Source organism: Falco peregrinus, chromosome 4 (assembly GCF_023634155.1).
Source record: "Falco peregrinus isolate bFalPer1 chromosome 4, bFalPer1.pri, whole genome shotgun sequence".
NCBI lineage: Eukaryota > Metazoa > Chordata > Aves > Falconiformes > Falconidae > Falco > Falco peregrinus.
The window spans coordinates 89,542,787-89,555,596 of record NC_073724.1 but is presented as its reverse complement, the minus strand read 5'-3'; positions in this window follow the sequence as shown (position 1 = coordinate 89,555,596).

Below are 12,810 nucleotides of genomic sequence, written 5' to 3'. Positions count from 1 at the left end.
ATACAGAATAAAACCCCAAGAATCTAAGAGAGGGTACTGTGCAATTGCTGAATTAGCTGCTCCAGTGCCCACCCCCTCCTGACCTTTCACTGAAAATCACTGAAGTGAGGCATGCAGGAGTTTTACTGTAACTGAAATGGGCTCATAACAGAGGGTGAATCTCTTGTCACAGAACATTGCAGACAGGACAAATGCTTCACATTCTTCCTGCTCCTGTCTTTGCAGAAGATGCTGATCACTAGAGCAGCGAATTTTCTCCCAGCTCCAGCCCCTCTCTTGGGACTCGGCCAGGTCTCTCTGTCTCCAGATGCTTTTTTTTTTTTTTTTTCTTTTTAGCAATGGTTAAAATATGCTGCAGCCTTGTAGCATGTGCTTCAGGCCCACCAGTGTGCCCCCAGAAACTTTTGGATGCAGCAAGCAGGGTTGATACTGGCATTCACAGCGATGTAATGGGTTGTCTCCACTAATATCCAAAGGGCTAGACCAATGCAGAAGCCAGGTAAACCTCAATGGAGTAAAAATCCTGTAAATACTTGTTGGTAATTCATAATAATATACCCATGACTGGTGCTATTTAGTTCAGTGGGACTATTCCTCGCAGAAGGAAGTGTGTCAGACTAGCAGAACAGCTTTACTCAGGCTTTCCAACAGCGGCTAATTATGGATACAAAGGGAATTATAAAAGAATAGGGTAGACATACCTCCCTGATGTGTTTTCCAGGTTTCCAGTAACATCCCATCCCAGGCACAGTACCTGGCTTTTTGGCTGCCAATATAGGGAATATCTTTTTACCTCCTGAGGAATTCAGCAGATACACCTGTCCTCATTCCAGCAGGTACCAGGACTCCCTCTGAGCAGGGGTCTTAAGCTCAGCTATGACCGTTTTCTGCCATGGGCTTTACTTCACTTATACTTGCAGATTAGCCTGTTTAAGAGGTTTCTCTGAAATACAGGGGTTTTATATGGATGATGCAGTAAATATATGGCTAGCAGCTTTGCCTATCTGCAGTAACCCACTGAGCAATATGCCTCTGGCTCTGGTGTAAGAAAACTGTCGTGAACACACACATTGTAATGAACACAGCTGCTGTCTGAAAAGGAAAAAAAAAAAAAAAAAGCTAGATATTTATATCCAGGGCTCGGAAAGCAATTGCTTTTCATACCCCACAGCCCGGCACAGGCATACACGAAGACAAGTTAATGAGAGGCCTGCTCAGCCCTTATCACCCTTTTTCTTTTCCTTTCTCTTCCTCAGTCCTTGCTCCCCCCTGCCTCTGCCAGTAAAACCCCGCTCTCATTTCCTCAGGCACAGATGCAGCAGAAATAACACAGATAGGAAGCATGTTTTCCTCCGCTAGATCACTCGCACCCAGAAGCCTCGCTCCAAAATGAATTCTCCAGCCAGTATCTCTCATCCAAACTCAGCAGTGGAAAAAGCCCCGGAGGGAGACATGAAGCACAGGTGATCTCTCTAAACCCCATTTTTCCTCTCAATCTAATTCAGAGGGCAGCAAAAAAGTCTGCACATTCCTGTAATGGCAGGTAATAACTAGAAAGCCTCTGGCATTTCTTGCAGAAAGACCTGAATATATTTTGCTAGAAAGGTTGGTTGAACACTGTTGCAGCTTCGTAACCCTTCATTTCTGTACAAAAGGCCTTGAAACTGTTAAGGTCTAAGGAGAGAGTGGAGAGGTGGGGAGTGGGGTGGTCTGGCTTGTGATGTGAGGAGCAGTTAGCTTGCCCAAGACTGTGGCACATCTCGTCCCTGTGATGGGGAGGATTTTGTTTCCATAGCAGCAACGGTGTGATTTCCAACCCCAGCCCCCCACGCCCCGGACTCGTATTCCACAATTGCACAGGAGTTATATTTCACCCCAAGGCTTTCATTTTCCTGCTGCACTGTTTTGCCATGCTCCGGCAGGTCTGCCTTTTGCTGACGCCCGTTTGGGGAGCGAGAGAAGGCCCTGGGGATGCCGTGCAAGCATCGCTCTCGCCTCCCTCTTCCTTTTAACACCACTCCACAAAAGACACAGTGTTCCCTGTCCCCAACTGACTCGTCTTCACCGAGGTCCCCCTTTCCTTGCTTGTCTCCAGCAATCAGCTCACGCATGCCTGGCTTTCCATAACAGAGCAGAACTGTGTGCAAGTGCCAGGCACCCGCACAAAGCCGAAGCGCTGCCCGCGGAGGAAATGTCAATACAGGAACACCAGGCTATTTACAAAACCCCTCTTTATCCTGTGATGGAGATGCACGTAGCTGTGAAAGCAGTTGTACCTGCAAATACTCCTGTTTTGATTTTACCCACATGAAATGTAGGGAGCCTCTTGTTTCTCTTGTTGCAGAGAAGGACTTCTTTCTGCCAACACAAAAGAGAAGAAAACATGCTCAGAAATAGGGTGGTGTAACTGCAAACCACACCAACTATTCTGGGGACTCGTAGGAGGATCTGGAAAGCAAAGCCAATTCATTTTTGCAGCTGAACTGTCTTCAAAACAAGTGCTCCTTTAGTTTTACACATTTGACATTTGTCTGCTTCAGAATCAACGGGCCAAACTCTATTCTTATTAATACCATAAAATGCTTTCTGCCTCAGCAGGAGTCCACACAGAGGAGGCCAAATTCTCCCTGATTTTGGCAGGTTTCCCAAGATATGGGTGCACGGTATGTTGTGCATGCGTGTTGCTGCTACCTGTGCTCTGGGAGACCCCGACCCATGTATCCAGGGCAGACGCACCCTGAGGAGTCCTGCTGGTAGGTGGGATGGGGGAGCTGGGGCCCAGTGTCAGGCAGCCGCCGTCCCTGGCTTTTAGATCACAGCTGGCACTGATCCTACCAACGGAGAGGCTGCCAGGCTGAGCTAAGGCATACGCTTTTTGGTGCAGGCTAACCATGTAGGGAGCCCAAGACAACATGGTGCTTTGGCCTCTCATGGAGGTCTCAGCCCATCCACCAGTGGGAAGCACACGGTTTGGCATCCACCTACGCTGAAATACTGGTCAAGATTATTCCCACTGCTCCTACCACCTTGTTCCAGCACTTCAAGCAAGTTAACTTCTCTTTGCCTGGGAGAAAGGGAGTTCACTTATTGGTGTAAAGGTGCTTTTTCACCACTCAGAGGTGTTAGTTATAGTCACTAATGTTTCTAAGCACCTTAACAGACGTGGTTTTATCATTACTTTCAGTAATACGATTGGACTGATGTGGTAGAAGAGCCCCAAAGGCTACACTCACAAATCAAGACTACCTCATGGCAAGCAACGCTAAGATAAATTTGACCACAAAAATCCCGTTAATTTCCATATGTCACTGAATTCTTCAGCCGTCTTGCAAGAGCCTTTCACTGGAGTGCAACATCTGTTCTGGCTCAGGAAGATGGTAGTAAACATCACATCTTAATTAAAACTGTGTGTACAGTTGTGGGAGACATACCAGTACCTCCTAGAAAAAAAGAATCTTAATGGCTTTACTCCCAGGTGCTGACAAGAAATGCCTGTTACTGTCATTGTCTTGGTGAATGCCAAGTCTCTGTTTCTCTGAGTTACAATGGCCTTCAGAGGAAAGGCAATAAAAGAAGTCTGCCCCCTCTTGGCAGAGTGTCCCTTGGCTGCAGAAAATAACCTTTCCCTTACAACCAGCTTGATAAGAAAGCCCTTTACATGGTATTTCAGAGGTAACAGATGTAGGTCGCACGTTCAGCACGGTGTCTGTTAGGTGCTTACACTCTGCCCTCCTTCTCACTACGCTGGAGCCATCTCTCAAAATATAATGATTTTTTTTCAACCACATACAAATCAGGGTGATCTTTCTACATTAGCTATTATGTCAGGCTCACGAATTAATTGCAATGGAAATATTTATTATGCTCAGTTTCGCTTTCTTGCAGACCTGGTGGCAGGACTAACATAGTGATCATCTCATTTGAATACAAACATAACAGCTTCATGAACCTGTTTTCAGCATTTGACCCTCATTTGGGCACTGCAAGTTTCCCAAAAAATAGAATTGCATGAGAACTCTCTTCTAAAATTCTTGTTTGAATGAGACTGAAACCAAACTGGAAACTCCTCAGAGGATGCACAAGCTCACTCAAATTGTTAAAACATCAGTTTTAGATTAATTCACTCAATAAAAGGACCTTTGCAGAGCCCTTCATGGCCTATCATGATATAGATATAAAAAAATGAATATTCAGAATATGTGAGAATATCAGTTTCGCTGAGCATCTGCTGAAGGCTTCAGTGGTTCCCACAACCCACTAAAGTTCCTCTGAGGCCAAGCAGCCCGTCAGTTCTGGATGCCCAATGCTGAAACATCTTATTGGGAGGTGAAATAGGTGCTGTTCTTCTTATCTAAATGCACTTGTCTGCCATGTAGATGCCCACACCTGAACCAGGTGGCTAAGATGCCTTTTGTAGCCAATGGAAAGAAACAGGCTGTTCTAGGTACAACTTGTCAAACCTAAATAGCTTAGCATCAAAATGAGTAGCACCCAATTTCTCTCTACTGACTATGAAGGAGGTATTGGTTGATGAAATAAATTGGAAATATCAGTATTTCATCTCTCTGAAGTCAAGGGGTCACAGAATGATTTAGGCTAGTCTGAGCCCTACTCAGTACATGGCTAACTGCTGTGGTCCTTGCCCAGTTGAGCTTTGAAATATCCATGGCTGGAGATATCATTGCCTCGCTGGGCAACTCCCTCACTGAGAAGAAAAAAAAAAAAAAAAATACTTCCAGGCAATCAGAATTTCCCTTGATATAACTGCTAACTGCTGCCCCTTGTCCCTTCACTGTGCAGCATGAGATTCTTTCACTTGGGGTTAGCCTGGCTCTGCCTTTCTTTATAATCTTCCATTGAGGAGGGCTCTAGAGGCGAGAGCAAATCCTGTTCTTGGTTCCCTGGTCATGGGGCAATGATCATTTGTGTATTCTGTGAAAACTCAGCAAAACCCAACATGTTTCAAGTTAAATACTGCATGCTCAAATGCTGAGATTTCCCAGAAGAGCTTTTTTCTCCATCAGAAATTTTATATGTAGCACTAGTGGGAAGATTTACACTAGGCCACTAATTTATTTTCTGGTTTGGGTTCATCCTTCCTTTGATAGCTGAGCTGGATTTACACCTCTTGGTATAATCTGATGTTGGTACAAGCATGTGATTTGATGTTGGAGGCACAGCACAAAGGCTGTGCGACGATTCAGGAAATAACTTTTTCCTTGTAGGTCTTTCAATCTATATAAAGCTCAGCATAACTGAGTACAAAGCAGATAGAAAGAGCATGTAGGTCACAACTGCACGGCTGTGTGACTGTGTAATGAATCTTGTGAATGTACTAAGGTTTTAAGTTACAGCCTGTTTTGATTACCTCCATTTCTTTTCTTCTTCTAGCAGTTTTGTGATCTGCTTGTTGTTTTAAAGAAAATTAATAAAGAATTAAAAACAAGGCAAAACTCATCCTATTTTATTCTTGTTAGTGTTACATAACTTAGTATGATAGTACAGTAAGTCAGCTCTACAAGATAAATATAAAAAAGCTGATATTCAATCAATTTTTGTTTTGTTATGAACAGTGGTGACACAAATGCTGACCACAATTAAGAGTTCATTCTGGAGCCATTGTGCCTTTGCTGAAGGCAAATGAATGATGACATAGCCTCACATTCAGGGAAGTCCAGAATTTCAAAAAGGAAGAGGACAGAATTAATAAAAAACTCAGGAGCTCTGTGATTTGTGTTGTGTAAGCCTAGGCATATAATTTCATAGGGGTTTATTTTGAAAAGAAAATTGAAGCTGCATAAATATGTAAATGAGACATCCAAGAAGGAGCAAGTGGGAGAAATATTATTGCTATTTGTCTGGCTGGCCTGATATATATATATATATATATTAACAAAAACAAGCTTGGAGTTGTACATGGCTCTTGTGTGCATTTTTAAACACAGATGCATAGCTGAAAGTGTGTGCCTATGCATGTAAATAAGTGATAAAAATATGGATGGAAGCATATGCATTCAAATGAGTTGGCAACTCTATTCAAAGAACAGAGAAATCTTATGTTCCATGATTTCCTTTAAACTCCAAGAATCTTTATTCCTGGACTTGTCTGCATATTCTCAAGCACAAAACAAACTCTTATGAGATACTGGAGACCTTCAACTTCATTGCTATGTTTCACATTTTCTGGCAATAATTCTGTGCACTCTATCAAGATATTTCTCACGAGAGACTTTCATATACTGATCTTACCACCATATTCTTCCACAACACTATTCTTGTTTTTATTCAGGATTAATTTCTTGTATTAAGAAACTACAGTAATCAGTACAGAGAGAGCTTGGCCTCTTGCAGATGTCCCCCTACAGACTGATAAAATTACAGTTTTTCCAGGTCCAGCTCATGGAGCACCCTTCAAAGTCCAGGTCTAGTGTCTAGGTCTAGTTCCCAGTGTAGTGGCTTGAATTGTACCATCAGCATCACCAGTAAAAACCAGTACCATCTCAGTTTATACTGGATATGCTGAAAAAAAAAATAGAAATTGATCCTAGATTATGGAGTATGAAGGCTGTGACGCACATCATTAAAGACAGAAACAAAAAGAGAGAAGCTATGGGAGATTTCTGTGTTATCGCTTCCTGGAAAAAAAATAAGCACTTTGAAAATATTAAGGAAATGTAACAGAGTGATGTGCTAGAGTTTCTGGTAAGAAAAGATCAGAAACGTTGGCAATGCTCAACTGTGAATAATTGTTACTGTCAGTTCTGCAGGCCAAAATGTGAAAACAGGCATGTACAGGGACACTGAAGGACTAATTGGTCTAATTTGTCTTAACAGATAGGAATACTGAGGACACTGTAAAATGAAAATGGAACAATCACAGTACTTTACTCTCAGACAAAGAAGTACATTGAATTAGAAGCTAAATATTGACCTAGACATGCAGGTGATAGGAACTGAAGAAAGCTACTTTCATTAAATTAACTGAAGCAATATTAAATGGAGCAATTTCCCATGTAGTTCCAGCACTGCGGTCCCACAGTATAACTGATAAACCAGGGTAAGCTTTCATCAGAATCTCATCTCTAATAGTCATCTCAGTCTGTGAATCCTCCTGGATAACCTTTGAGGACAGAAAAGTGTTTAAAAAGGATCTTAGTTTGCAAGCGTCCCAGTTTTCTTTTTCTCCCATAGGTTACTAGCCAAACTCAGGAAGATAGTATTCAGAAGTGGCATTAATCTTTTAAGCCACACTTCATTTTTCAGCTTTCCCTCTCCTCACCTTTTGCAAGTCCTCATGGCCATCAGTCTAATTAGGTCTCCCACGGGACATGCTGAACTCCCATCTTCAACCAATGCGCCAAAGAACTTCAGAGTATACAGCCTGTATGGCAGGTTAAAGACCAGACCCTGGCTGACTTAATCATAAAGCTTTGCAGTCAAGATGAACTACTAGCCTTTGATCCAATATAGTTCCGGTTTTCCCCATTTAGTACAACGCATGCCATATTTGCACCCCCTACCCAAGGGGTCACACCGAGTCTCTGTGTTTCCTATAGAAGGAGGCAGCACTGGGCAAGCCTGGGTACTGTAAGAGTGTATGCTGCCCTCCAAGTTTGACCAGAATACATTTTACTGCCAACCCTTTTTGGATCAAGTGTACTACTACTGCTCTCTTCCATTTCTTGCATTAAGATGAGGCTCTGCATGGAGGGAGAAAGGAAACGGCCCTTTGCATCCTGCAGTCTTTGTAAACCCATAAGGGAACAATGCACAGCGCTGTCCTTCTCCTGTCCTCAGGCCACCATTAGGCTTTTGGCCAACAAGACTCCATCCTCCTCCTGTTTTTATGGGAGGTGTTGTGCTCTCTATAAACAAAGTGAATTTTACACTCCAAATTATCTGGGATTATTCACTTCAATATTTAAACATACTCTCTTTGGTAATGTTTTTAGTCTTTATATTCTTGTTTCCACAAGCTTTTATTCATTTTTTGTTGGCACTTAATTCTCCCATCAAGAGCATTTTGAACTCATGTCCATAACCACACTTCCAGTTCCCAAGCAGCTATACACAGGGAAAGGTAATTCACACTCCTCCAGTCAAAGGACTAATGTGATTAATCACAGCTGATCAGTGAATTTAAAACACAAACAATGACCTCCACAAAACATTTGCTGAGTAGTTTAAATACTCGCCAACTAAAAACACACCTACGTAAACTGAAATCTACAAACAGAAGAGAAAATGCTACAGTAATTTTAAATTGTTCCCTCTGCTCACTTCGTAAATAAATAAGAATAAAAATGCTGCTTCCCACAACGGATAAGACAGGAAGTAGGAAACAGTCCAAAATTTCCTGAGATGGTCTGTAGAAACTGCATACTGAGACAGAATCTGAGAACAAAATGGTCAAAGCTAGGTTTACTTTGTTCAGATTATTTGTGAAAACAGTAACTCAGAATGCAATTACTACATTATTGCAACACTGATTTTTACTGAAACAAAAGGCCTTACCTATGGCTGGAAATTGTGACTGCTTATAGAAGAAATTTTTTATAGCCTGCTTCTTGCTAGAACAAAAATGTATCCCGACATTCCTATTCATTAAAAAAGTGTGCACTTCACATGGTGGGTCTTCTAACAGCAGCCAGAGCCAGTCTAAAACCGTGTAAGAGCATTTACAGTATCCAAATGTATACAGCTATGACTTTGGAGAGGCATGAGGCTCACAAGCTCTTGCAACACAGCCCCAAACCAGTTCTGTGTCCCACGACTCATGAAAAGGGTTATTTCATTGCAGGTGCTGTGCTCTCGGGATGCCCTATGACAGACCCAAACTCAGCTGCAGATGCCACCCAAACACACCTTAGGCAAAGCCGTGGGATTGCCATTATTTGGGTATCTCTTTGAAATCTCGCCCTCTCCTTCCTCAGCTTTGAGAACATCTGGTATTTGTTTTACAGCTCTGAAATTTTAGGATGGTGCTTTCAGGGCCTGGAAGTTTGGCACAGCCCTACAGGCCTCCTGGTCTGTAGATCTTATATATCTAGAAGAGGATCCTTTCAGATCTTACTGTCTTTACTAGTGGCGGCACCCACAAAGAAGAATTAAACAACTGTAAATTCACAGATTAGAAGTTTTTCCTTAATACTTCCTTATGAGAAGCGTGGTAATAACAGGATATTCAGCTGACCACTCCAAATCTTGAAGGATCTGCTAGTACCAGGATGTCTGATCCTCCACCCAAGAGCTAGGTAGGATCAAGGATACCAGAAATTTCTATTGCTCCAAAAGAAGCAGTGCTCAAGATGCTTGGCAACTTCCCATTGGGCAGACTAGAGCAAAATATACAGTAGATACTGTGCAAAAAAATCTACTTTGACCTATTCCATGTGTTTCTAGCAGAACCCAAGGTAACTGGTTCATTCCACTTCATGATCTACCTCTTCTCAGCATTGCAGCCTGCCTGAAGGTCTTAGGTGGCAGCCATATAGCAAGGAGAAGTTTCACCATAGTTAGCAACCTTGTCCTCTCTGCCCTCCTAGGATTTACCAGGAGGTAAATCTGTCTTGTCCACTGGGAAAATACTTCTGCTATAGTAATTAGTATGGCTGAAAGTAGAAACATCTATGGTAAGTATTCACACAGGAGGGCACTTCTCCCTTTTAGTCAAGATGGTCAGGTGGGGCCCCATAGCAGCAGGGAGCCTGGACTTCTAAGCAAGAAATTTGGGATTTGCTCCATAACAAACAAGAAAAGATTCTTCAAAAATTTTAAATTCTCAGCTCTTGAGCCAAACATACATGCCATTTATTCTCACAGCTAGCTTCAGAGAAATATTATGATAGAAAATCTTCCAAGTCTGCAGAATTGGGCTGTTAGCCAAGCTGAGTGAAATTTCAAAAAGCAGCTTCTCTTCCATATTTTCAGTCCAGAAATACAGCTGCAGTGGGTGAGGGCAGATGTGTCCATCACTGCAATTATTCTGGACCCAGTGAGGTCCCAGAGTCCTGCGTGTAGGAAATATATACAGTGGTCATTATCTGCCTCCCACAATTAACTGTGGTCCTCCACCTGCTTGCATGGATTGGAAGCTTGTGAGTGCACGGTATGCCTATAGAAGGGTTTAAATTAGGGATGAAGAGAGAGGAGAACTAGGACATGTCTGTAAGCATTCAATACTCCAACCTTTCCAGGTTCGGGGAAAATTCCTGACCGCACTAAGAAGCCTTGACAGCTTTAGCAACTGCAGCAAATAACTACAGATAGGAAGATGCTTGGCAGCACTTGGCAGCATTGTCTCTGCTTGGACAATGTGGTATAGGGGGCCATGTTTCCACATGGATAAACTCTTCTTGCACTAAATCTTTAATGAGCAGGTGTAGAAATGTCTTCATCGTCACGGTGCTGTCTTTTTCTGCCTCTTCAATCCAACAGTGTCTCACCATGGATATCTGTTTCAGGCTAGTTGCATCCCAAAGGAGATTTTTGTTCCCTGCTTCTGTTTGTTTATAACAGCCTCCAAGACTGCTGCAGAGCCAAGGAATGACTGGCTGTTTTTTCAGCCTCAGATATTGGCTCGGTAGAAAGTGGTTCATCATTAGCCTGAGCACTCTTTAACTCACTTGCTAAAAGGAATGCTGCTGTATCCCTCTTTTCTGATACCTTTTATTACAGTGAGGAAATAGCCTCACTCTATTCTTCCAGCTGCAGCCCAGTTTACTGGGGATAAATCAGTACACACAAAGACATCCAGTCCTGATGCATATATAATTCAAGGGATGAATATTCGGTTTCACACATTGTTAAACTCCCCTCCCCCCTCTGCAAAAACTGTGAAATTATTTCCATATTTTAGTTTTCTTGTGTCAGCTTTCCAACATCAGATTTTTAAAAAGTTTTTGCTTAAGTTAAAAAATTTCTCCTACCATAAATCCTTCGTCAGCCTCAAAAATACCAACTATTTTTCACTTTCTCGGTTAAGCCTCCTTCATGAAGATTGCTTCTGGAACGATGTGATGGATTATGAGTTCCTGCTAGGAAGCCTAAAATAAATCCTAATTGAAGTGCAATAGACTATGACTCTTGGAAAAAAAAAAGGAATATAGGGAGACCAAGGTTATTCAATTAAGGCTGCTTCAAGTGTTTTTTGTGCTGAGAAGGACAACTTTGCAAGCCTACCAGAAAAAAAAAGTCTCTCTACAAAGTTCAAATGTCACTCTCCTAAAAGAGCATGTAAGTGAAAAATGGAAAACTGATTATCACCTAATTGACATTAATAGGGCAGAGTTAAGAGCTTTAAAGATCATCTTAGGAAAGACTAATGGAGCTAAATATCACATGTAAAACTTAGCTAAACATTTACCAAAGGGAACATAACAATCTACAATCTATGAAGGAAATATTTACTGAAGAAATAAGAGGATTGGCTCATGCAGATAGATATACATAAATAGTGTGATGAGCTCTGTGGAAGACAGGCTCTCTCTTTGCAGCATGAACTGAGATTTCAATATTTGTTTTAATTTGCCATGGCACTTCTTAAGTTTTAAATGGTTTATTTCAGATTGCTCTTAATATTTAAAACAGGAAATGAGGAGTTGTTCTGAAAGATGGATTGAAATGTGTCATCCTGAAGATGTTGAAACTAACCATTAGCTTTGTCTGAATCTTTACCCTTTCTCCTACAAGGACATTTTAGCTCGAGCAGTCTGATTCCCCCATTTTGCGGCACCTGCGTTTTCTGGCAGACTTTTGTGTTAAATTGTAATATAAACTAATGAAGAGAAGTCAGCTGAATTTTTTGCTTCCTGGCCAATGTATATGCAGTCGGTCTCTTAAGAAGCCACTCTTAAAGGAAATTACAGAAATATAATTCTACACCAGACAAGACTCTAAAACCCAAACCATGTTGCTCTGATAAAGACATGTACTAGATAAGGAGAGTGTGTGAAGTTATCTTTAACTTTCCCAACCTTGTGAATAGCAAAAAACTGCTACTGATTTACAGCCCCTAAAATCTCAAGTAAATGCAGGGCTGCTTAGGAGGTTTTTCTCAAAATATCTCACCATTGCAGCATAACGTTTTTATCACACTGTCATTTATGCCAGCACCAGATAGGCTGAAGAAATGGTACAATGTAAACATCACTATCAAGTCTACATCTGTGTTTCTGACATTGCTAGCACAGAGTTATGCGAGCTGGGATGTTTTAGTGCTTGAGAAACTTGACGATTAAAGTTGTAGGGTAATTGAGGGAACTGAGGAAGATCTAAGCATCAAATATAGCAACAAGCCTATAGGAGCCTTTCTAACGAGCTTCTTGCTCTCCTCACTTTTCATGTTCTGAAAGCTTTTTATGGGGATGATATAAAGAAGCAAAGAGTCAGAACAAAATTGTCTGCATAACCCTGTTTTATTTAACACTAATTTTATGAAGTACTTACTAAAAGCACCTATTAAAACCAACCAAAAGGGTTGGAGACCTGTCACAATTTGGTTTCTACAACTGCGGTTTTTGTGATTCATTCTTGTGCAGCAAAATCAAGCTCACAGCTTTCAAACAAAGAAAACCAAGTAGAACAGCAATGCTTTCCTTTGGCAACAGTGTATGCTTGAATATTCCTTTAGGATAGAGCTCAGTGCCTCAAAGAGAAATGCTAAGACATTCACTTCAGATATGCAGGGCTTTCTATAGCTGTCATTGATAAAATCACTTTGAACTGAAACATCTGACCTGAACTAAGAATTGCTGCCTGAAGATATTGCATCACATGAGAAAAAGTGAAATTATACCTCTTTAAATACAA